This window comes from Pimephales promelas, chromosome 22 (genome assembly GCF_988280905.1).
Source record: "Pimephales promelas chromosome 22, fPimPro1.hap1.1, whole genome shotgun sequence".
In the NCBI taxonomy this organism is placed as follows: Eukaryota; Metazoa; Chordata; class Actinopteri; order Cypriniformes; family Leuciscidae; genus Pimephales; species Pimephales promelas.
The window spans coordinates 25436986-25459624 of record NC_142790.1 but is presented as its reverse complement, the minus strand read 5'-3'; the positions used below and the strand labels follow the sequence as shown (position 1 = coordinate 25459624).

At 36.6% G+C, this 22639-nt stretch overlaps 1 long non-coding RNA gene across 3 annotated transcripts; it reads right to left on the bottom strand.

Moving 5' to 3' along the window:
* Positions 1-956: 956 nt before the first annotated feature.
* LOC148969625 (uncharacterized) lies at positions 957-22041 on the bottom strand. 3 transcript variants are annotated; one of them, XR_016149194.1, is made up of 6 exons: positions 21968-22041; positions 13763-13884; positions 6456-6634; positions 3183-3287; positions 3013-3096; positions 957-1387 (listed from the first exon to the last, which is right to left on the bottom strand). It is a non-coding gene; the product is annotated as an uncharacterized LOC148969625 (long non-coding RNA). The 3 variants fall into 3 exon arrangements; XR_016149193.1 differs by lacking the exon at positions 957-1387 and having other exon boundaries at positions 2345-3096; XR_016149195.1 differs by lacking the exons at positions 957-1387; positions 13763-13884; positions 21968-22041 and adding an exon at positions 7858-7942 and having other exon boundaries at positions 2345-3096.
* Positions 22042-22639: the final 598 nt, after the last annotated feature.

The window sequence follows — 22639 nt, the reverse complement described above, 5'->3', positions numbered from 1 at the left end:
GAGATGGAGGAAAATCCGTACTGTACTACTTTAGACGCTATTACAAGAGAAATATATAAACAGAAAATCGAAACATATGTTGGACGTGATCCTTACGTTATGAAGAGGACCGATTTTCAACTGAATTGAGAGATTTGCCTGCCATCGAGGCTGTAGATATAAGCAACTAACTCGTCTTACAGACATACTTTGACTTTACAAAGTTCGGAAACTGGTAAGTTACACGAACAGCCACATAAGTGTATTTAAACACCTGAATAATGTAATTATAAGCCACATAAATAATGTATTAACTCACATTTGACGAAGTGATCACTGCACACACACACAGGCATTTTCCCATTCGGCTCCTCCCGACCGCAGACGTAGGTTTGCAAGGCATTTTTCCCGGTGTTTTTCTTATGAACAACAACTTTGGGCACACGATAAAAACTCCTCGTGGTTTGATCGATTTGAGCAACCATAAACGACGCAAAACATAGGCATTTTGAGTGTGTTATAGTGCTTCCTAATGTAGAAAATCACATCCTGCCCTCCATCTGCATTTCCAACGTCATGTGAAAACAAGCTATTAAAAATGATTTAATGACTCGTAAATGTAAGTACACATTGATGGCCTAAGACACGAAACCAGCGGTTTGTGTGAGAAAACGAACAGTATTTATACCGTTTTACCTCTTGTAACCACAGCAGTTTCTCACACAAACCACTCGTTTCGTGTCTTAGGCAATCAATGTGTACTTACATTTACGAGTCATTACATCATCTTTAAATTGGACTTCTCTGTGCATGCTCTTTGAGGTGGTGACCATAGACCTCCATTATATGACTGTCAGACAAGAACGGTTTGACCTAAAAATATCAAAATTGAAACTACTGCGGAAACAAAGACACCTACATCTTAGATGCCCTTGAGGTAAGCTGAAACATACCAAAAATTAATTTTTAAAAAGAAATTTTATTTATTTGTAATGGACATCTGTAATAAAATCATTTTGTGCAGTCTAGATTTGCTGGCATATTTCTTTTGAAGGTGAAAATTTGGATAAATCATGAAATCAAATTCATAAATCATATGGGCCGGATCAGGGCCGACACTGTTGCTTTCTGGGTAGCAAAACATAATATGCATCCCCCTTCTCCACTCAGTCTAATGCACCGTAAATGTCATGTATGTTAGCACAGGCCTAGCTGTTTTGTCAGCTGTGTCCAGCTAAAACCAGCTGACTCTTCAAACTCACGGGTAGTGTGACATCATAATTCAATCCCATTTGCATAAACATTGATTTACCTACAGTACATTTAGAGCTGAGAGAACAGGATTAGCTAGTGATGCCAGCACGACACATACCGCCTTCATGACACAGGCGACACCTCCCAGAAATCACTGGTGATATAAATCAGAGGGAATAACAGTTTAAATCTCACTCACATGGATACACACACGCCAAAAAGCAGCTAATCTGTAGCATCCTGGCATAAACACAGCAGTGCGGCAAGAAACATGACCTACAGTCAAGGACGTACACACACACACAGCTCCAGACAGGGACAGCCATGTCCACAGGCTTTCATGCTAATGCGATTCAGAGAAAAACAGGCGTATCATCGCAAGTATAAAGACGTACGGGAAAACACATTTTATGACGTTGCTGTCACGATTAATGGATACTCTGTAGTTAATATATCCTCTGATGCTTATCGTAAATCCTCTTAACAGAGCTAGAGACCTTCTGACCTTCTGCTTTTATGGCTCTCAATACTGTAAATTACTCAATAAAGATGTTGTGGAGAGCTTGGGAACATTTAGGTTCACATGGCCATGAGGTCCGAGGAGGACACTGCGAAGGCCAAACTTTAATAAGTAGCCTAACTTTGCAGCTATAACTTATTCTCATTCATTTATTAACTACATGTCAACTAACTCTCATTAGTAGACTGTTAGGGTTTGGGTAAATAACTGCTAACTGCTATAAGATTAAGAATGACTGCTAGTTGACATGTAGTTGCGAAGTTAGCATAAAGTGAACTATTGAGATAAAGTATTACCATATTATTTTGTGCAAAAAAAAAATACTATTCCCTTTGAGCTGCTGATGTTAATATGTTGTTTTTGGTCTCATTTAGTATGTCAAGCACAGCGTACATAACACTGCTGGATAAGGATTTAAACACAGCCATGAAAGTGTCTGTTCAATGAATCAATACTGCATCTGAATGCATTAGGCTTTAAAAAGAGCAGCGCGGAGGCAGGGGATTTCTCAGTGAAGGTGTTTTTATCTGATGGAAATGTTTTTCTTAATAACTTGTGGTTCAGGATGTCACAGCGCATCTGATTATAACTGCAACACCTTACCCCTCACTGCATCTTCTGAAAATGCCACAAAGAACAATCCTTTGTCTATAAATAGGGTTCTTACTGAAGTCTACTTTGGTCCACCCACTTTGAGGTCAAATAAACAACCACACACACACACACACACAAATGTTTTTTCTTTAAAAAAAAAAATGCATTTGCCTTAAAGAATAATGATGCAGTTAACAGAATGAGAGTCTAAATGTGCATGTTATCCTCTCCAAGAGACACAGTTTCCAGCTCATACCTTTTGTGATGTCAGTTGTGTTGACATCATTATGTGTTATGTATAAAAACTCAAACAGTAAAAACATTTCCCTTAATTATTATTCCAATAATTAAAGAATCTTTCAAAGTGGGATCAATTCCTGTGAAGGTTCAATTCCTTTGTTTGAATAATAACAGGTGAGCAAAAGCAGACTTATGTAATCTGTGCTTGCTAAACAAAGTTTGAAACATCTAAACACCCCCTGAATGTTCATCTAAATATTCTGATAATTCGATTCTCCTTTCAGAGAATAAAGATAAAACAACCCAGACACCACCAATTTAGCTCGTTTCTGTTGATTATTAGGGCTTGGGCTTAAGAAGACACTCTCTCCATCCATCTTGGCAAGAGCACAGAGGTATAGTGTGACAGGAGGAAAGTGTGTCACCTGAGATGTACTGTTGTTCACTTTGCAAATGGGTCACCTGGTAACTGCTCACTTTCCCCAAATAGATGAATGGACTGCTCTTGACTGCAGGATGCCACAAATACAGAGACAAATTAGTTAAATTAATACATTTCACCTCAAAGATGAAAATTGTGTGATCATTTACTCACCCTCATGATGTTCCAAGACGTTCTTTCTTCTGTGGAACATAAAGGATTCATTTCGATGGGATATTTTCAATGTAATGGAAGTAAACAAGGTCTGGTACTGTTGAGCTTCAAAATTACAAAAAAAAAAAAAAAAATCAGCATAGAAATTTCATAACAGTGACCTATATATGACTCATGATGCAATATATTACGAGTCTTCTGAAGCTGTTTGAGGAACACATTGAAATACAAGTCATTGTTCAATGAAAATCACACAAAGCAGTCAAAGAGCTACAAAAGACTTGAAATACTCTACAAGGTCATATGGACGCCTATTATTTCAATTACAATTCGAGTTTTCATGTTTTTAATGAAAATCCATAAGAAAGTGTGTCATGCATGTTTGGAATGAAACAATAGAGAGTAATTAATGACAGAATGTTTATTTTTGGATGAACTATTCGTTTAATTAGCAAGAACACTGTAAAAAATAATCGTGATTTTAATGGTAAAAGACGGTAAAAATGCAACAGTGCAAAACTGTTAATTGGTTAACAGAAAGTTTCCGTACAATATACGGTAAATAACTGTGATGGTACATTTAATGTAATTTTACGGTAAAATACCGTTAAATTTACAGTTTTTGAAATTGAAAAAGAACAACTCATTGTATAATTTACAGAAAAAAAACGTAAATTGCCATTCACATAATTCCCTGTGTGACGCTTCACAATACATATATTTTTTTTACATACAGTATATGTTTCCTCATCGTTTTGTTGTTGTTGTTTTTTTTTACCATTTACCACATATACATTAGGGTTTTATGTTGCATTTAATGTTGCTAAATTAATGTTTATTGCATTTTTTTTTATCTCATGTGTGTTACCATGATGGTGTTTAATGAATGTGTGAATGACACTGTGCAGCTTCTTTATATAAGTATAAACCTTCTTGTGATGAGCTTTGATTGATCATGTGACTCTTCACTGCTGTGATGATTTGGTTGTCAGTCAGTGTTTTTCAATGGTAAAAAACAGAAATCAATACTTAAATAGGTTCAGATAATGAAATACTGTTTATTACTGTAAATTTTAAGTTAAGTCTGTAAAACCAATAACATTGCTACCATTGCCGTTTTTTACCATAAAAATGACAGTTTTATTTTTGACAGTGTATGCATTCAGTGCATTCAGTCTTTCATCTGCCCTCTCCTCTTCAGTGCAGAGCGTACTCAGATATGCCCGAGATATGCACATCTAGAGTTTCTTTATGAGTTATCGTCGGTTCAAGTTCCTCACATTGCCACCTGTTTGCAGCTGTCTGACCTGCACCTCAAAGGTCAGGGGGGAGAGTATCATTTCATAAGATAGTTGAATACCCAGTATATTTTTGTGTCCCTCCACCTCCAAAATACCAATGAAACCATGTCTAAACATACCACAAAACAGAAACAGAAAAACATACCAGAAGACATGCTATGCAACACACATGTGGAGAAACTGACATTCTGAAATCATAATCAATTACCATACAAGGATTATTTACAAAAAAGCCCAAATTCCTGGAACGGATTAAAATGGGACAGAAAACAGAAAACAAGGTAAGATAAAATTGCAGACCTTTAGACTAGAGCAATAGTCCAAAATGGGACAATTTTAAAATGGGGACAGATGTAACCTGTCAATGTTATTTATTAATGGGCAAATGCATAAGATATAATACTTAAGTTCACTCAAAAATCTTATTTATGTACCCTGCAAACCCAGCATCATGATTTTCTGTCTTCAGTGAAACACAAAATAAGATTTTGGAAGAACTGCTCTTTTCAATACAAACAAAAAATAAGTATACTGATGCTACAAAAAAAGCACAATCAAGTCATCCGCTATATTCCACATCTTCCTAAACTCTGTGTGATGAGCAATCTCATTTGCATAAGCACATATTCAGACTTATATTGATACCAACGGAATTAGTTCTTGGAAGTTTTATAACTTATTTACAATAAGCCCAAATCGTCATTCCCGGGACGGATTAAAATGGGACAGATTAAGTCATAACAGAAAACGAGGTAAGATAAAATACAGACCTGTAGAGAAATACTCTCTTGAATTGGGGTAAGATGTTGCCTGTCCATGATATTTATTAATGAGCAAATGCAAAGATAATGAGCAAATGCAGAGAATAACTAACTGCAAAGATATAATATGCATAAAGGTGAGGGCTGAGGTGGAGGTCACTTTGGTGATCGTGCATCAACTATTATTATGGTGGCAGAAAATATTAGGAGTCAGTTGTAATTGTCATTAACAACCTGGTGAAACAGATCCTTCAATTTCTTGACCAAAACTGATCTTGACCTGAATAGACATGATAGACAGAATTAAACAAGTTAAGAGACACTGGTGCAGCTCAATCTGTGGTCATGAGTGTGTTAGACTAGATACCTGACACATAGAGGTACTGATGTTTTACTGTGTGTGTGTGGAGGGGTGGGGGGGGGGGGTAACAGAACATTTGAAATCAGACTTAGTGAGGTTATTTAACTGTGTCCATGTAGTAGACATGTAGTACACACCCAAAGTCCTTGAGTAGCTTTTGAAACCTTCCCACCCTGCTTACACGAGCACAAGCTTGTAAATTTGATGATGGAGTCGATGTGTCAGATTCATTTAGTGTGTTGTCCTTTCTCAGGGAAGAAAAAAAACGGGTAACACTTTAGAATACGGTTCCTTCGTTAATGAATAACTACACAAGAACCAACTACAAGAACTTAACTACGGTAAGAATAAGGGGAACAAACTAGTAATGACTCAAGTGTTGCTACATTCTTCTAAAGAAATTTTATAAAAGTATACTAAAGTTCTACTTAAGTTCACCAAACATCTCAAACGCTTGAAATGACTTGTGTTTGGTTTCGCAAATCATGACTAGATCATGTAATAACACTTGAGTCATTACTAGTCTTCACGTTAGAATACGGATCCAAATAAATAGTAATTCCCATTGAAATATGAACTACTTTCATCAGTGAAATAGTACTTACGAATTAATGAATCAGAGTTTATTTTTAGTTAATAGTAGTTACTCTGGGAAGCATTAAATATTGATTAGTTAACAGTGAACCACAACTTTATCTGAGTGCTGTATAACTAACTAGTTCGCTAATCAGAGTTTCTTGGTAGTTAATAATAGTTACTAGATTGTTAATATTGTGTTACTTAGTGTAGTTATTCAACAACGAAGGAACCGTATTCTAAAGTGTTAACAAAAAATGTGTGGGTGACATACCAAATATTTTGCTGTGTAAACTTCCGTTGCAGGTCAGGCGTAAGCAGTATTTGGGATGTGGATGAGGGTGAGGACGCTGTGAAGGATCTGATGTGTAATGCCCTGGACTTTCTGCTCCTGATGTCTCCAGTCTATTTAAATGGTAAGTGGATGCTAGCGCTGTTGGAGCAGGTGCCGTACTGTGAATGAAAAAGGAATTAATCACCCTGTGGCCTACTTTTCTAAAAGAAAAAAAAAAATCTTACAAGCTCAATGCAATTACAGCACAATTAAAAAAAAAAAAAAATCTTTAGCCTTACTTTTAGCACTTCGGCACTTTGAGGTCTGTGTCTGTGGTATTACTATATAGTCATTTATACTGATCACAATTCTGCTTTTTTTGTCTTGTTTTGTTCTGTTGACCACACCACATTTGATTGTAAATAGTGTAAATAGTGATTTTAACCACAAATTGGTTGGGGATTGGACGCCATTTATTGGTTGTAAATAATTTTCTCCTGTTTTAATGCAGTTAATAAGTCAGGGCAGAATATTTGGCTTTATTTTCACATATATATTTAGTATTTGTAGGTTAAGTCTTTATTATTTTGGCTAAGAGATTGCCTTAATTTTGAGTGTGACCATTGGTTACTTTATTTATGTTGCTTCCCTGACACTAGACAATTGCTAAAAGCTGTTTTGCTCAAATGATGTCTTGGGGTAATTCATTTCAGACATCTACATTAATACATTTCCAATCAGCACTGATGTGTTCTATACACTTGCCATGTCAAAATATTGATTTAATTGAGATTTTACTCAGTCCACAGTAAAGTAATACATAAGACAAACCAAGGGAAAACATTGGCAGAGTGTATAAACCCAAAACAGTGAATAAGCACAGCAAAATAAAAATAAAAACCTGCTCACAACGCTTTTCTTGTTCATATAATATTTTGTTTAAATAAAATGATTCAACTTTTTCTTTGAATAGGAGTATAAAATTAGTAAAGTATTACAGATAATACTGTGGGAGTTGTTCATTTGTCAGCCTGAGTCATAAGGTAACCACTGTTGCTAAAGTTCCTGGAAACGATAAGATACTATTCAAAACTCAGAAACAGCGACAAAGCTGATGCATCAGTCATGAGGGCTTTTATGTGAGCGCGTTAAATCAAATAAAATGAGTACACTAGCAGTAAAAACAAAACATTCTTAAACGATAATAATATTAACATTGATCGGCTAATCCTGTTGTGTTTAAGGGGCCCTAACACGTGCACCTGCTGAACCCCCGGTGATACGTGGCATCTGGAGAATGCATTTACATTGAAGCTCCATAAATGGGCTATCCAGGATAGAGACAAGCACAATGAATCCTTAAATAGCTAAAACATAACAAACTGAGGAAACAACAGCTTACTGTTGTGATGTTCCCAGGAGAGTCTGGCGGTCAGAGAGCCGTCTGATGTGGAACTGTATAAGAGGAAGTAATACAAAGTTTCATATTCTCGCATTTGTGCCTGTAAGGGTAACGAAATATCATGTGTAGCTCAAACATCACTAAATGGTTGCAGCACGCAGTATAAAATAATATTTCAGAGCACAAACATTCTTCTTACTCACTAAACACTTTTTCCAGTTTAGCAAAAACTGCACAGAAATATATATGTTCCATGAGAAAATGTATATTTCTACTCTAGTGCTATTTGTCAGTAGGACGGCTGGGGTTAATGTTGTCCTATTACTGAAACGGGTAAAGCCTGTTAGTGTACATTTTCAAATGATGATTGACTGTTTGAGAAGATTCATCTAAGGCCCCGTCCACACTACTGCGTTTTCGTTTAAAAACGGAGACCTTTTACTACGTTTGCACCTCCCGTCCACACTAAAACGGGAAAAACGAAGACCTAAAACGGAGAAGTTTAGAAACGCTGCAGCTGCGTTTTGAATCTCCGGAGTGCGTTTTAGTGTGGACGAGACAAAACCATACAAAACGGAGAACTTTAGAAACGCTGACGCAGAGGCTGACGCTTGGCTCTATGATTGGGTGTTATCAGTCATGACGCATCCTTCCCTGATTCGTCATTCACTGTTTACACCGGCACGCGCATGCCCAGTGTTGGTGAATGGTCACGTAATCTGCGTTTTCAGTCGTTTTAATGTGGACGGAGATCATTTCTAATACGCAGATAAAACGCTGGTGTGGACGGAGATCGTATTCGTTTTAATTCTCCGTTTTTAAACGAAAACGCAGTAGTGTGGACGGGGCCTAAATGATGGTTCCATTGCCAAATGATGAGATTATTTCAATGATGATGTAATAAAATTCTTACAAAAGGTTAAAAAAAAAACTTGACAAGCTATTTAAATAATTGATTTTTATTAAAACACAACAGCGAAATAATGTAATTTTCATCCAGGAATCTAACTAAACTATAAGCAATGCTTTATGTTTTTGATTCACTAATAAAATGATTCAGAGTCATTCACACTGCATGGTTTTGATTCACTGAGTCATTCATTCAGGAATCATGGAAACAAAGATTTTATTCAGAAACAGCGACAACGCCTGTATCAGTCGTAAGTGCGATTTAAAGAAAGTATGTTCAGAGAATCAATTTTCCCGTAACAATAACCACAATAACCCCTTCTCATGTCTCATTTTCTTTATCATGACTTTACCATTCAGTTTAGTACAAAAAAAATCCCCGTCAGATAATATTTATTGTTGTACCTCATGGAAATATTTAGTGACCGTAAAGTGAACTGTAAGAGCTTGATGTGACTGAAGATAAGAGCTAATTCTCTAAAACACACTACCATGAGCTGAGACGGTGATGACATTTAAGGATCCACATAAATGAAGATGCAGCTGCCATTGTTTTAAAGTCAGCATGAAACAGAAGTTGTGATAGTCTTTTCTACCCAATTGCGATGTATGTCAAATGGCTTCTGGAACAAAAATTTTTTTAAAAAGTGAGGCGGGACCTGATTTGGCCGTCGGGAATTGATTGGATGATTGTGGTTAGCTATTGGTCGATCATATGTGAGTGACAGGTTGCCCCGCGAGAAGAGATGTCGCTACAAGAGGAAGGTGAAGTTATTTTGATTTAAGAATACAAGGTCTTATAAAAAAAATTAAATAATACATTAATAAATGATAACATTTTATAGTAAATATTCCAAGATTCCATAAAAAACCAGAATTGTCAAATTTGAATAATTTAAGATAAAGTTATCTGAACATAATTTTCCTTTGACGCTGTATATTTGCACACTTCTTTTTTCAAACTTTTTTTGGTGGGAAATCTAAAAAATTGTCTTTTGTAGTGTGAGCAGCAGGGGGAAAATATTAAAACATTTTAATCCGATCCAGCCATGTTTATAAACCCATGATCCTATATCATTTCTGCAAGGAATTATTGTAGATCCCTAGAATAATTTACATTAATATATATATATATATATATATATATATATATATATATAAAGAAAAATTCCTAATAAATTTGTTTTAATATATATATATATATATATATATATATTACTAAAGAAAAATTCCTATATATATATATTTATATATATATATATATTATATATACATTTCCATTCTACATTTGCATTACATATTCAGTATCAGTAACTGTATTTGCATTTACATATTCAGTATCTTTCACAGTAACTGTAGTTGCATTTCCATTATAATTTTTTACATTTGCGTTTCCTTTCCTTTTTTTTTTTTTTTTTTTTTTTTGCAAAAATATCAGCAAATTATCCTGTAACCAGGCCTTTTTATGAGTCTTACTTCTCAGGGCGAATGAGAGGATGCATAATTGCTTTTTACCTGACACTTTTGAAAGATGCAATGATTAATGCATCCATGGCCAGGTAATAATTATAAAATATGACAAGATTTTAAAAGTGACCTATAACATCGGCTATGAAATACAATTTAATTTAGTGCTAATAAAAGTATTAAGCCTATTTGGAGAGAGAGAGAGAGATGTTTATAATGTGACAATCTGTCAGTCATCCTGTGATAACGAAAATATGACCAGGCCTAGACTACTTTTTCTGAGCAATGTTGTCAGTGAACAGGCTATAAAACTGTTGGCTAAGTTACAGACACTCATGACAAACTGATGCTAATTATCTGGGAAACATTCTAGCAGTCAAGTTGTGGATTTGTTGTAAGTTACAACAAACAACTTGTAACCTTAAAACAGGAGATCATGACGTCTTAGCCTACTCTGTGCTCAAAGTGACGCTCGGAGCTCCACGTGGTTTCCTCTGTGGGTAAACGTACTCGGTTACTGACGTAACCTCGTTTATCTCTAAAAGAAGAAACGAATACTGCGTAATATCTTACGCTATAGGGGAAAACCTCTTTTCCACGAAATATGGAAGCCAAAAATTAACCTTAATTTTGAATTAATGTAAAACGCGTTGCGGCAGCATGCAGACATGTAGGCAAGGCGGCTCGCGTGCCTGGCTGTCCTGCAGGAACTGCAAGTGCAAAAATAATATATAAATAGTAAACTATAAGTATAATTGACTTCCATAGTAGGAAAAAAATATACTATGGAAGTCAATGGGACCAGAAACTGTCTGGTTACTGATATTCCTCTAAATATCAGAAAATCGGCTGAATGGATTCAAAAATGGTAAAACTCAACTGTTTAACTCAGGGCAGTTGTAAAATGAGCCTATTTCCAAAAAAAAGTGGAGTATCCCTTTAAACATATACTTTTATATACTAAAAGTGGACCAATTTAATCCCAAGCGGTATAAAATAGTACACATACAAGTACATATTGACATTAGTATACTTACTACATAACGTACACATAAAAAAATTGAACATTACTTAAGTATACTTCATATGAACTTGAAGTATTATGCCTACTTCTTTTCTACAGAAGCTACAGAAGACTGACTATCTTGACTCATTTTGAAAAGTTCACAGGGTGGTTTCATTAGAAACAGCCTGATACATGTCACAAACACAAACCACACTGCTGCTTATGGTGAATGCTGATTATAATCATGTTCAAGGTCATATTTTTAAGCAAAGACTCTTATTGATCCAGGAATGCATTTATCATCTTGCATTTATATCAGATTATCTGAAATATATAGAAGAGAAAAACAAAACACTATGGAAAATCTAGATGTTGTAAATACAAAACCAAATACCTCTGAATTCAAAACAGGTTATTTAAACACACTGATTGTGATCAAACTTCCTCCTTGATGATGGTCTTAGAACATGAATGTCCTCAACAATCGTTTTGCAATCAGCCTGCATGTACAGGCTGCCTGGAGCCTGTTCACTAACTATGAGACAGTAAACAAGTGGCTTGTGATAGCAGTGATGGCTAAACGACATCCTGGTGGTGTGATGTTTCCAAAGACAGAATCACTATCTTTATTTTCAGACATAAGCGGCCCGGATGGGGGTTTCTGAAGATTCCTATCTTTTCTTTGACCTGTCACTGACACTTGGCTTCCACCGTACAAGTACAAAAATATTTACACAGAATATAAACGACTTCAGCTCAGCAGAAGTCAAGAATCATAAGCATATATACCAAAGTAACTGCACATGATAAATAAAGCATGCTCAAAATAAGCAAGCAATTATTTATTCAAATATTATCTTAAAAAATATTATAATCAAGTGTTGATAAGTGGGATTATGCACTGGATTTTACATCACCCTATAATCCTATAAAATTATATAATATATTAATTATGTAAAATATATTGGTCAAATTTAAAAGCTTTTGAACTCCTATGTAGGCTACTTACAATACTTTCATTAGACAGCTGTGTGGACAAAAAACATCTGTAATGCCAGAAATTACACTGGTGATGAAAGAGTTCATCAACCACCAACCAATCAGTCAGCATTTCCTTTTTCCATTCAAAACACTTTAGCCCCCAAAGAAGCTTATTGAGTAACAAAGCCTTGCATTATTATTAATTTGGCGATTGGTCTAATGGCACTAATTCACTTTGCACATTGAACTCAGCTGTTTCCCAGATCAATAAAAAATGGAAACAGCCGAAAATCCACAAGTGCAAGTCTTTTGAACCCTATTTATAAAACAATATGACTCATTGTGAAAATGCCACCAAATTATGGCTCTAGTACATCTGTGCAATTCCATCCACACAGATCTCATTATCTTTATATAGAACATGGAGCAATAAGCATCTTAGCTAAATCCACATCGTTACGGCATATGGAGGCTGTTCCAACCCTTCACAACTGTATCTGTGGTATTAACTGAACATCTTGACACAGTTAACAGGATTGCATTACCTGGTTAATGAACACAGCGGCTACCGAAGCACATTAGATAACCCACCGCGATATTCGTTTTTTTATTATTAGGACACTGTACATTTAAACTAGATATTTCATATTTTCAATAACATTTGAGCAATGCTTGCCTCTATTATTATTTAAAACACCCACGTACTACAATATAAAAAAAATTATTGTTTTAAAATGTCAATTTTAAAAAGTTTTAAGTCAATTTACACTGGCTGGCAGAAAAAGTCACTGTTTGCATTCAAATGCTTAAAAATCTATGATTGCATCATTATTGCAGTGATTTTGTTTATAGCATGCTGTTTAGCAACAGTTCTTCAAACCCTACCTGATGGGGTGTAGCTTTTTATTTCTTAAACAGCCATGCATGAAGACACATCATGATGACCATATTCCAGGATGACCATGTCAAAATTCATCAGGCTCAAATTGTGAAAGAATGGTTGGGAGGGAGCATGACGAATCATTTTCACACATGAATCAGCTCTTAAATTCAGTGAAAGTCTTTGGGATGTGTTGGAGGAGACTTTTTTGCAGAGTGCTGGACTCTTGCATAGTCAATACAAGATCTTGACCAAAAAAAATGGATGCACCTCTTGATGGAAATAACGTAACATTTATTTCCAACAATTCTTGTCATGGTCTTCATGGAATATGGCCAGTATGTGTCTTCCAAAATGGTTGTTGAGGTATTTATACACACCATCAATTATATTATGCCAAAAATACATCATGCTAGAAACATAACTTTGCCTACATTTGCCTATTCAAATCCAAACAGCTACTCTCTCTTTCTTTGGGCAGTGTATAATGGTAATCATTTAATGAAGAAATTATAATTATTGAATACATCAAAGTGCCATGATGAAACCTTTTTTTGTAGGGGAAGTTTTGTACGTTTCTGTAAATCAATGTTCATGCTAAAACAAAAAATAAATACATAAAGCATCTGCCATGATCTGAAATATATATATCTTTTAAAAACCTCAAGAGAAAGAGTCCTCTTTTCCTACTCGAGCCACAGGAGGTGAGATCCGAGGATAGGCGTTTGCTTCTCTCTCGTTTAGACTGTGCAGCTCAGAAGGGATGCTGATCTCTATTTCCTTCCTTGATAAAAAAAGAGAGATTTGGGGAGTCATTTGTACTGAATATATACAGCCACCCATAGTCCACAGCATGTGCCAGACCCAGCATGATTCACTAAAGGATCTACTTTGGTGCATGTGGGATTAGAAACTGCAGCTGAATGTTTCTCTCAATGACTCTTACATTTTTTTTCAATGTAATGTGGTTATTTCCTAATAGAATGGGACTGATAAACATTTATAGGAAGAACTGTTTTGCTTTGCCATGCTAATTTAGTCACAGAAGAGCATAGAATAAACATTTCAGTGGTTTCAGGATTTTAGGATATTAAAGAAACATTTTAATATCAGTCCAGAGTAATTTCCTTCTCTGATACCAAAATTAAGCGGTAGTCATGGCTGATTAAGTGTTGTTCTGAAAGTATCCATGACGACATGCTAATGTGCTTATTATGGGATGGTAAAAGCCAGATGTTTGGCATGGACACTAGTGCAGAACTCATTATGTCAATGTAATTTGCACAGTGAGGCAAATCAAGTGCAGTATTATAAGGATACAGATACTCATGGCACTTTGATTGAATGCTATAATAAATACTGCATTGTGTTCACATGTTCTCCAATGGTATTCGGTAGTTTGAAAGAAATCATACCGTGGTATGGTATCAGATGGCAACATTATAATTTGATACATTACTATGAAAATAACATGCTCTTTTGGGCATGTACCATGACAATATCTGTGGTATTCTTTAAAGTACCATGTAAATCATATAGTACATAAATTAACAATATCACTATCTGATACTATGGTATCTCAGATATGTACCAAAGTACATTTCCACTCAAAAATAGTGACGTGTTTACCTATATATGGTTCTAGACCCTAAAGGGATTTTGACGAGTACAGAACCAACATGCCGATTTTAACTAGAGCCCGACCGATACAAATATTTTTTGGTTTTAAAATCCGATATTCCGATATATCGGCCGATATTTTTTTATTTCAGAAACGCGCAACAAAACATTAACTGATTTCCCTAACATTAGTTATTTATTCTCGCTCTAATTTTAACGTACTAAATTTAGCTTGCTTTGAGTCTAAAACACTAAGTTTGCATCATTATGTACTTTTGAAAACAATTATGAGCACCGGATTCAAAACTCATGTTCTAAAGGGGACAATTGATCTTGTCTGTTCTCTGACTACCATCTGAACCAATAATTCACCACACAGAGCAATTGATTTGCAACAAAAAAAAAAAAGACAAACAGAGGTTAAGGCTGTGAAAGGGTGATCCTTTCTAGCAGAACAAATGTGACCTGAATTGCACACAGAATGACCTCCAAATGGAGATCAATATTGGGTGGTCAGAGTTTCCTTTCTAAAAGGAAAATGTTAGAGATTCAAACTCAATAGCCTTTACAAAAATATTCTAAATAACTAATGTGATTTATTACATCCATGTCGTGGTACACTGAAATATTGAATATTCGGAATCGGAATACAATATGGAAGCTTGTTTCCAATATATTAATATAAAAGGTATTGTGACTTTTTTCTTGCAATTTGCAAGTTTATATCTCCCGATTCTTAACAGTTCTGGGGAGAAAAAAGTTTGAATTATATCCCAGCAAACAAATTTAGGTTCTGGGAACGTTAGGGTTTTTGGTTCCCATAACGTTCAAAGAACTTTCCCTTAAGTTTAAGGGAACGCTCCCGGAACATTCTCCTTACGTTATAAAAGTGGAACCTGAAAATAACCTTCATGGAACGTTCCTATAACGTTCTTGTTTGGTTCCCAAAAAAAATAACCTCATGGGACCATTCGGGAATGTTAGGGGAACATTCTGTGTTTGCTGGGATGGAGGCAGCAAAAGAATAAACAGAAAAAAATCTTCAAAATTACAAATACAAAGACAAACCTCTCTCTTCATATATGCAAGAACCATTTAAAGGAATCGCACATCTTGAAAACGACAAGTCTTGCAACATGACATATGACATCATGACTTTTGCGTAAACATACACGCCAATTTCGAGTCAAGTGGCGTGTTATCTCGACGCATTTTGAGCTATCCGCATGTATCCGCGTGTATGTCTACGCCATTAACGTCCGCGTCATTCCGCGTGTCTGTACACGCCGTCAAATGTCCGAGCAAAACAAAGCAAAATGTACATCTACATCTGGGGAGCTATGTTTTTCTTTCCTAGGATGGTAAGGGAACAGTCATAAATGCCATTAACCCCAGTGACGGGTTAGGTTTAGGGACAGGGTTGACGTAATACAGTAATAACGTTAAGTCAACGGCGTTCATAAACACGCTAAAAAGCGATTACGCGTGTTGATAGCACGCCAAAAATGGAAATACGAATTGGCGTGTCGTACACACGCTACTTCATGAGATCAGTCTGAGTCTTGAGTCTACCCAAACTAACTTGCTAAAGTATTCTGCGCGAGATGTTCTGCCTCAGGCTTTGATTTAAAAGGAATTTAAGCCAAAAATAAAACTAGAAAAGGACAATGACAATGACAGAACAAACACACGAAAGACCGTCTTGTCATTTTTCCCTGTGAGTAACTGAGTAACACGTGATGGTTTCTGATCTTTTCAGCTGAGGGATGCGGGAGAACACAGATAAGAGGTGGTTTATTTGTTCTGAGACAGGAAAAGCTGCATTTCCTTTCTATTAGCCCACAGTTTACACACACACACACACACACACACACACACACACACACACACACACACACACACACACACACACACACACACACACACACCTAACATCCCCCACTGACGCCAGTGTCCTACGCTGAGGAACTAATCTCACGTCTCTAACCTCAACCCTGACTCTGAACTTAACCTTAATATAAACCTCAACCCTGACTCCTTCAAATAAAGTCAGTGCTAAAAATGATAATAAATATCATTTTACAGTATACACAGCATTTGACAGTAGACAAGGGAATAAATGCAGAAGAAGCTATGTTACTTAGAATGGTGACTTCACCAAGTGGGACAATATTCCAGTCAACCAGTCAGATTTGAAGAAGTTTACGTTAGTCACGATTAGGCTTACAACAAGGATTAGGCCTAGTTGTTTTTACACCACTCTTATTCACCTATCATTTCCTTCTGATTTTAGAGAGACGTTGTGGTTAGGTACTGTAGGGATAGGGTTATGTTTTTGGACAGGAATGTTGTTCCAGGATCAACAAAAGATGTTGATCCAAGAACGTGTCTGACTTGGCAAAATCACAGTGACCTTAACACGCCATCTTATAACAAAAAAATAAATAAAAAATTAGCACTGTGAAGGCTCTGCAAAAACAGTAAGATACATTAAGTTTCACGAGGGGCTGCAACTCAGGAAATACAAGGCAGGATTTTCTCTTTCATTCAAACAAAAACTGAAAATACACTTCAGATAAACAGGAAATCAAACATGGAAAGCAGAACAACACCAACATAATGACGAGAACAGACAAAGACTGAAACTAACTAAAACTGAGGGCTATCTGCAACATGACTTCATGACTTTAAAGGGTAACTAAACCCCTGGTCAGAGCCTGACTCCACCCACTGGCAATATTTGAAAAATGCTAAAAAAAAAAAATTGGGCAGACCCCAGCGGAGATAGAGGGGACGAAATAGATGCTAAAACACTCTATCCTGATCGTTTTCAATACTCGCAATTCCAACTCCTGACTCGCTACAGTGGTTTTGACGAAACAAGCTGGTTTTTATACTGCCGCTCGTACCTACCAAGAGCGTGGTGAGCTGAAACCTGCGTATGTCACGAAGTGCGGAACATCCAATAGGAAAATTCAACTGCAGTAGCCACCGTTCAACCAGAAGAGGGCAGCACTAAGACGTTTTTACACCATATATTGTAGAAATAAAACACTTTATACACAAATGTCAAAAAAGTTACTCGAATCAATGACTGGTATTAATAAAGATCCATTCTTACAGACCATTAACTAAAAAAAGTTGGTTTAGGGTTTAGTTACGCTTTAACGTAAACATACACGCCGCTTTCAAGTCAGGTGGCGAGTTATCTATACGCATTTTTAGCTATCCATGTGTATGTCTACGCCTTTAAATGTCCGAGTGATTCCACGTGTATGTACACGCCGTTAAATGTCGGAAAATGTAGATCTACATCTGGGGAGCGATATTTTTTTTCCTAGGATGGTAGGGGAAGACTCATAAATGGGATTAACCCCAGTGACGGGTAGGTTTAGGGATGGGTATGGGGTAGGTCATATATTTATATATACAGTAATGTAACGTTAAGTCAATGGCGTTGATAAACACGCTGAAAAGCAATTATGCGTGTTGATAGCACGCCAAAAATGGAAATACGTGTACGCCATTTCATGAGATCAGTCTGCTATTTCTATTATGTGGACAGTTCAGTCTAGGCACGTTCCACATACTGTTTCATACGTCGTCTGTGTGCGGAAAGCGCGATGGAAACACATTTACGTTTTTAGTAGGCCTATCGTTGTCGTGTAAACATTCACTCAGACCCCTTACATTAGGCTACAGCAGTCAATAGTCTGTTTACATACAGCAACAATTAAAAAGAATGTGTCCAAATGGACTCAAAATCAGAGACGAGGACTGAAAAAAAGTCCAAAAGCTGGTGATGCCATAGAAATAACATTTTTGGTTCCCCAAAAAAATTTTTCAGTCACAGTCCTTTAAATAACCCTTTGTGCAACCATAGAACGTAGTGTAAAATTAAACAGTATTAGGAATAAAGGATTAGAAGCCACTGTATATAATTTTTAATAGCGCCTCAGGGTGTGCAGATGAAACGCGATACAGTTAGGCTATCTTGCTTTCGGAGGGAGATGCCTGCCGTTTGGGAATGCAGTCATGTAAGACGGTTCTGGGTGGTGTTTAAACTTTGACAACAGACTTTCAGGCATTTCAGGTGCCGTGCAACAATCGGTCTGCTGGTTAGTCCGGTCGCAGTTGTCTTATCACAGTCACACGCTTATTGTTTGTGATGCGCATCAAGGAATTTATTCAATTCATGCGTTTCCGTAGTTTATGAGCATGTTTTCTTATCGTATAAAAAGTTTATCTGACTCAATTGAGCGCATACATTTTTTGTATGTATATTTTGGTAATTCCATCCAGTGTTTTTTACAATGCGAATGATGAAAATGCTCTAAAAATTTCGGTGGATGGACAGAACACATGAAGGACTGTCTTTTTCCCAATGGTTTGAGGTCTTCAAGGTTAGTTCTTAAACCATCTAGTCACCCAAAATTGTTTATATGGAGGATGCAATGAGAGAGGTAGAGTCCTTGGACAAGATGTTAACATATTTAACTGGCAACATGAACACACTAGTTTAAATGAGATAACATCTTGAAAAATTGATGAGAAAAAAAAAATCAGATAACCAACTTGAGTTATGAAGGTGCCGACTAACGGTTTGAAGTGTGCGATGAGATCTAGAGATCACTGAACACTTGATCTGTCTGAGCACACGGGTTGCTGCGATACCCAACATATCAGTTGAGGCTGCAAAGGTATGTCAGGCCATCAACAAGGTTTTAAATGTCAAATATGTTTGACCAATCATTTAAGTTTATTAGACATATACCCACACAAGCATCTCAATTACATCTAAATGAATGTCAATGCCAAACTAGCACAAAAATACCCCCATGGCTGTGGGTGTGACCCTGTTGAGATGAGTCAAGGGATTTGTAGCTCAGGGCTGCTGACCAAATCACTGTTAGTCCAGGACAGTATTAACATAACCCACATTTATATCCAGAATGCTGGAGCTTCACAGAGACTTAAAACTCTCATTGATGCAGAAAGCCAAAGCCATACATACCGCAGGTCCTTATAGCACAAACACAGTCATAAGGGTATGGGGGAGACCTGTTCTACATCAACAGGTGAGATCAACAGGCATTAGTGCAGGTAATTTAATCTCGGGGGAACAGAGACAGGTTGGGAATTGCATCTGGGACATTTCTATATGACACTTAAAAACACTGAAACTCCTTTGAAGAGAGTAGCTAAAACGTCATTATCTTCTGTTTGATGAGCTTATAGACTCACATGGATTTATAGGAAATCATATTTGTATTATCTTAATTGCTTTTTATATCGATGAGATTAGTTTCCAGGGTTTTATGCTGAGAAATGTAGCCCAGTGTAACTGTATTCATTTTTTCTGCAAATAAAATATTTCAACACTATAATGTCCAAAGGGTTGGGGTCACTTTGATTAAGAAAAGAAAAAAAAAATCAATACAAATATTCAGACAGGATGCATTAAATTGATTAAAAGTAAAGACATTTATATTGAGACAAAACAATCCTGAAACAACTGTATCACGGTTGCTCTAGAAATCTGCATTTTAATGATTTCTGAAGGATCACGTGACACTAAAGACTGGAGTAATCGCAACCGCTGAAAAATCAGCTTTGCATCACAGGGATGAATTACACAAGTATATAATAAAATAGAAAACATTATTTATAAACTGTAAATATAATATTTCACAATATTTGTTTTTACTGGATTTTTTTTTACAGGCTATCGAGGCTAAAATGCTTAAGTTATACCGGTCAAAAGGCGAAATCTGAGAAACTCCATGAACTATACATCAAATGCAACCTGGACAGCCCTTCTTATAAACGAAGATTTTATACGCTGGTTCAGTGGCTAAATAGAGGGAATGACGTCAACGTCACAGTGAGTGGCAAAAAGACTGAGCGGCTGAATATGTTTTCAAAGAGAATGCCGAGAAAAACAAACACAACACATATAAAGTGGGAAAGAGCTTTGCAACTAGATTTGACAAAAAATCGGAGGTATATTTTTACAGACTGCTACAGAAAGAGGAGCAAATGGATCGCTGTAATTGGCTTTATGCACTTCCTGAACTTCTGCCAGCTCATTTGTTTCCTGTCCGCCATTATTGGACAAACCTGATTAATCCAGGTGTGTCTGATTATTGTTGTTGTGACTACTGAGGCCAGGCAAACATAGATTGATCAGTTTGTCCAATAACGACAGACAGGAAACCAAGGACCTGTCTGAAGTTCAGGAAGTAGTGCAACTGTGCATAAAGCCAATTCACAGAAACAACTGGACTCCAGTCAGCGAAAGATGGATTTGCAGTTATCATTTTGTGTCAATATGCTGAATTTAGATGTATTAACTCATCAATTAAATATTTATCATTGCATATTCTGCATTATTGGATGTATTTTTAATAAACACTGAGCAAAAAAAAAAAAAAAATGGACAATATGATGATATTATTTATATATAGCCAGGCTATATATAACACTGATATAAGTGATCACCCGGATTTAGACCTACCTAAAATGTATTTGTATAAAGCATTCACAGGCAAATTTGCTTTAAGTCAGGCAAACATAAATGTCAGGCAACACGATTCCTGGTTGCATGTCAATATCCATGGATCACTGGATCTTTAGTAAGTTGTAAGGAACACTATATTAAGTCCAACATTTTGTTTAAATTGATCAAATTGTTCGTTTTAGTCACATTTTCGCAGTTTCCAGCAGATCTGTGACGTAAATATATGCATAAATAGGCACCAACGACTTGCGTGTCATGCTGACTGCGATTTTCGTGTTTAAAAAGTAACTATACATAAGAGGCGGAAAGATGCAGATAACCATACATTATTTAAGGTTATTTCTATTCGTTACGATAGATATATGTACTGATGTTGTCAATGTTAAGTAACATGCACTCACTCCTCTTAACTGTAACGTTAGTCTACCGGAGCTGAACTGCTTGTTGACTGCTGCTCATTCCCCCCCCCCGAGAATATGATGTTAAAAACAACCCTTATTAGAAAACATAATTCCTTTGTGGATCCTCGATGCTTTCTCCATATTTCTTTGACTAAAGTTAATCTCACTTAGTGTCTCTCACGCACGCTGCACGCGAGTTAACGAAGTTCGACACATTTAAGTGGGAGTGGGGCCGTCCACACTGTTTTATCCATTGAAGGCACCGCTCACGTTGTGTTTTCGGCTTTGGAAACGGAAAGAAAACAACTCCTCCAGGGGTAGCCTACCTAGTGTGCGGTTTATAAACGCCGTGGGTGCACCGCTTCACCATCTTGCTTGGAGTCAATGACGGCCTGCTCACATAGTAACGGACGGTTGCTATGACGTGTAATTGAACAATGGCCGTTTTGGGGGAGGGGCCGGCGAAAGGTCAATCATGACACGGTGATCAACACAGTTTTTGTTACACGCACGCAAACAAAAACTCCAGAAACTGCCAACACAATTACTGTACCTTGACACAAAGGGGGGTGAATAATGAAGGTATTTAAAAAGACAAAAGGAGACATTTGAAGGCAAACTTGCATCTGTCCTTCACAGAGTAAGCTATCCCAGAATGCACTGCTACAACATCATGGCAGATGAGAGAGAATCTTGATTATATACTTGTTTCAATCAGTGCTGAAAAGAATCAATAATGAATGTTCAAAGTAATTGATTTATTCAAGTCATTGGGGATGTGAGGTCTATTTTGTCCTTAATAGAGTATTTTGTCACGCTATCATCAGACAATTGAAAGGAAGCCTGCTAACCGCTAATGTTAGGCCTAAATGTGTGTGGTGTTGTTGTGACCTACTGTAGGCCTATGTGTTGGGTTCCAAATCAGTCACTCATGAGGTTACTTTTAGGCAGCTGCCTATGTAGGCTAGATAATAAGCATTTATCTTTATATCAACAAA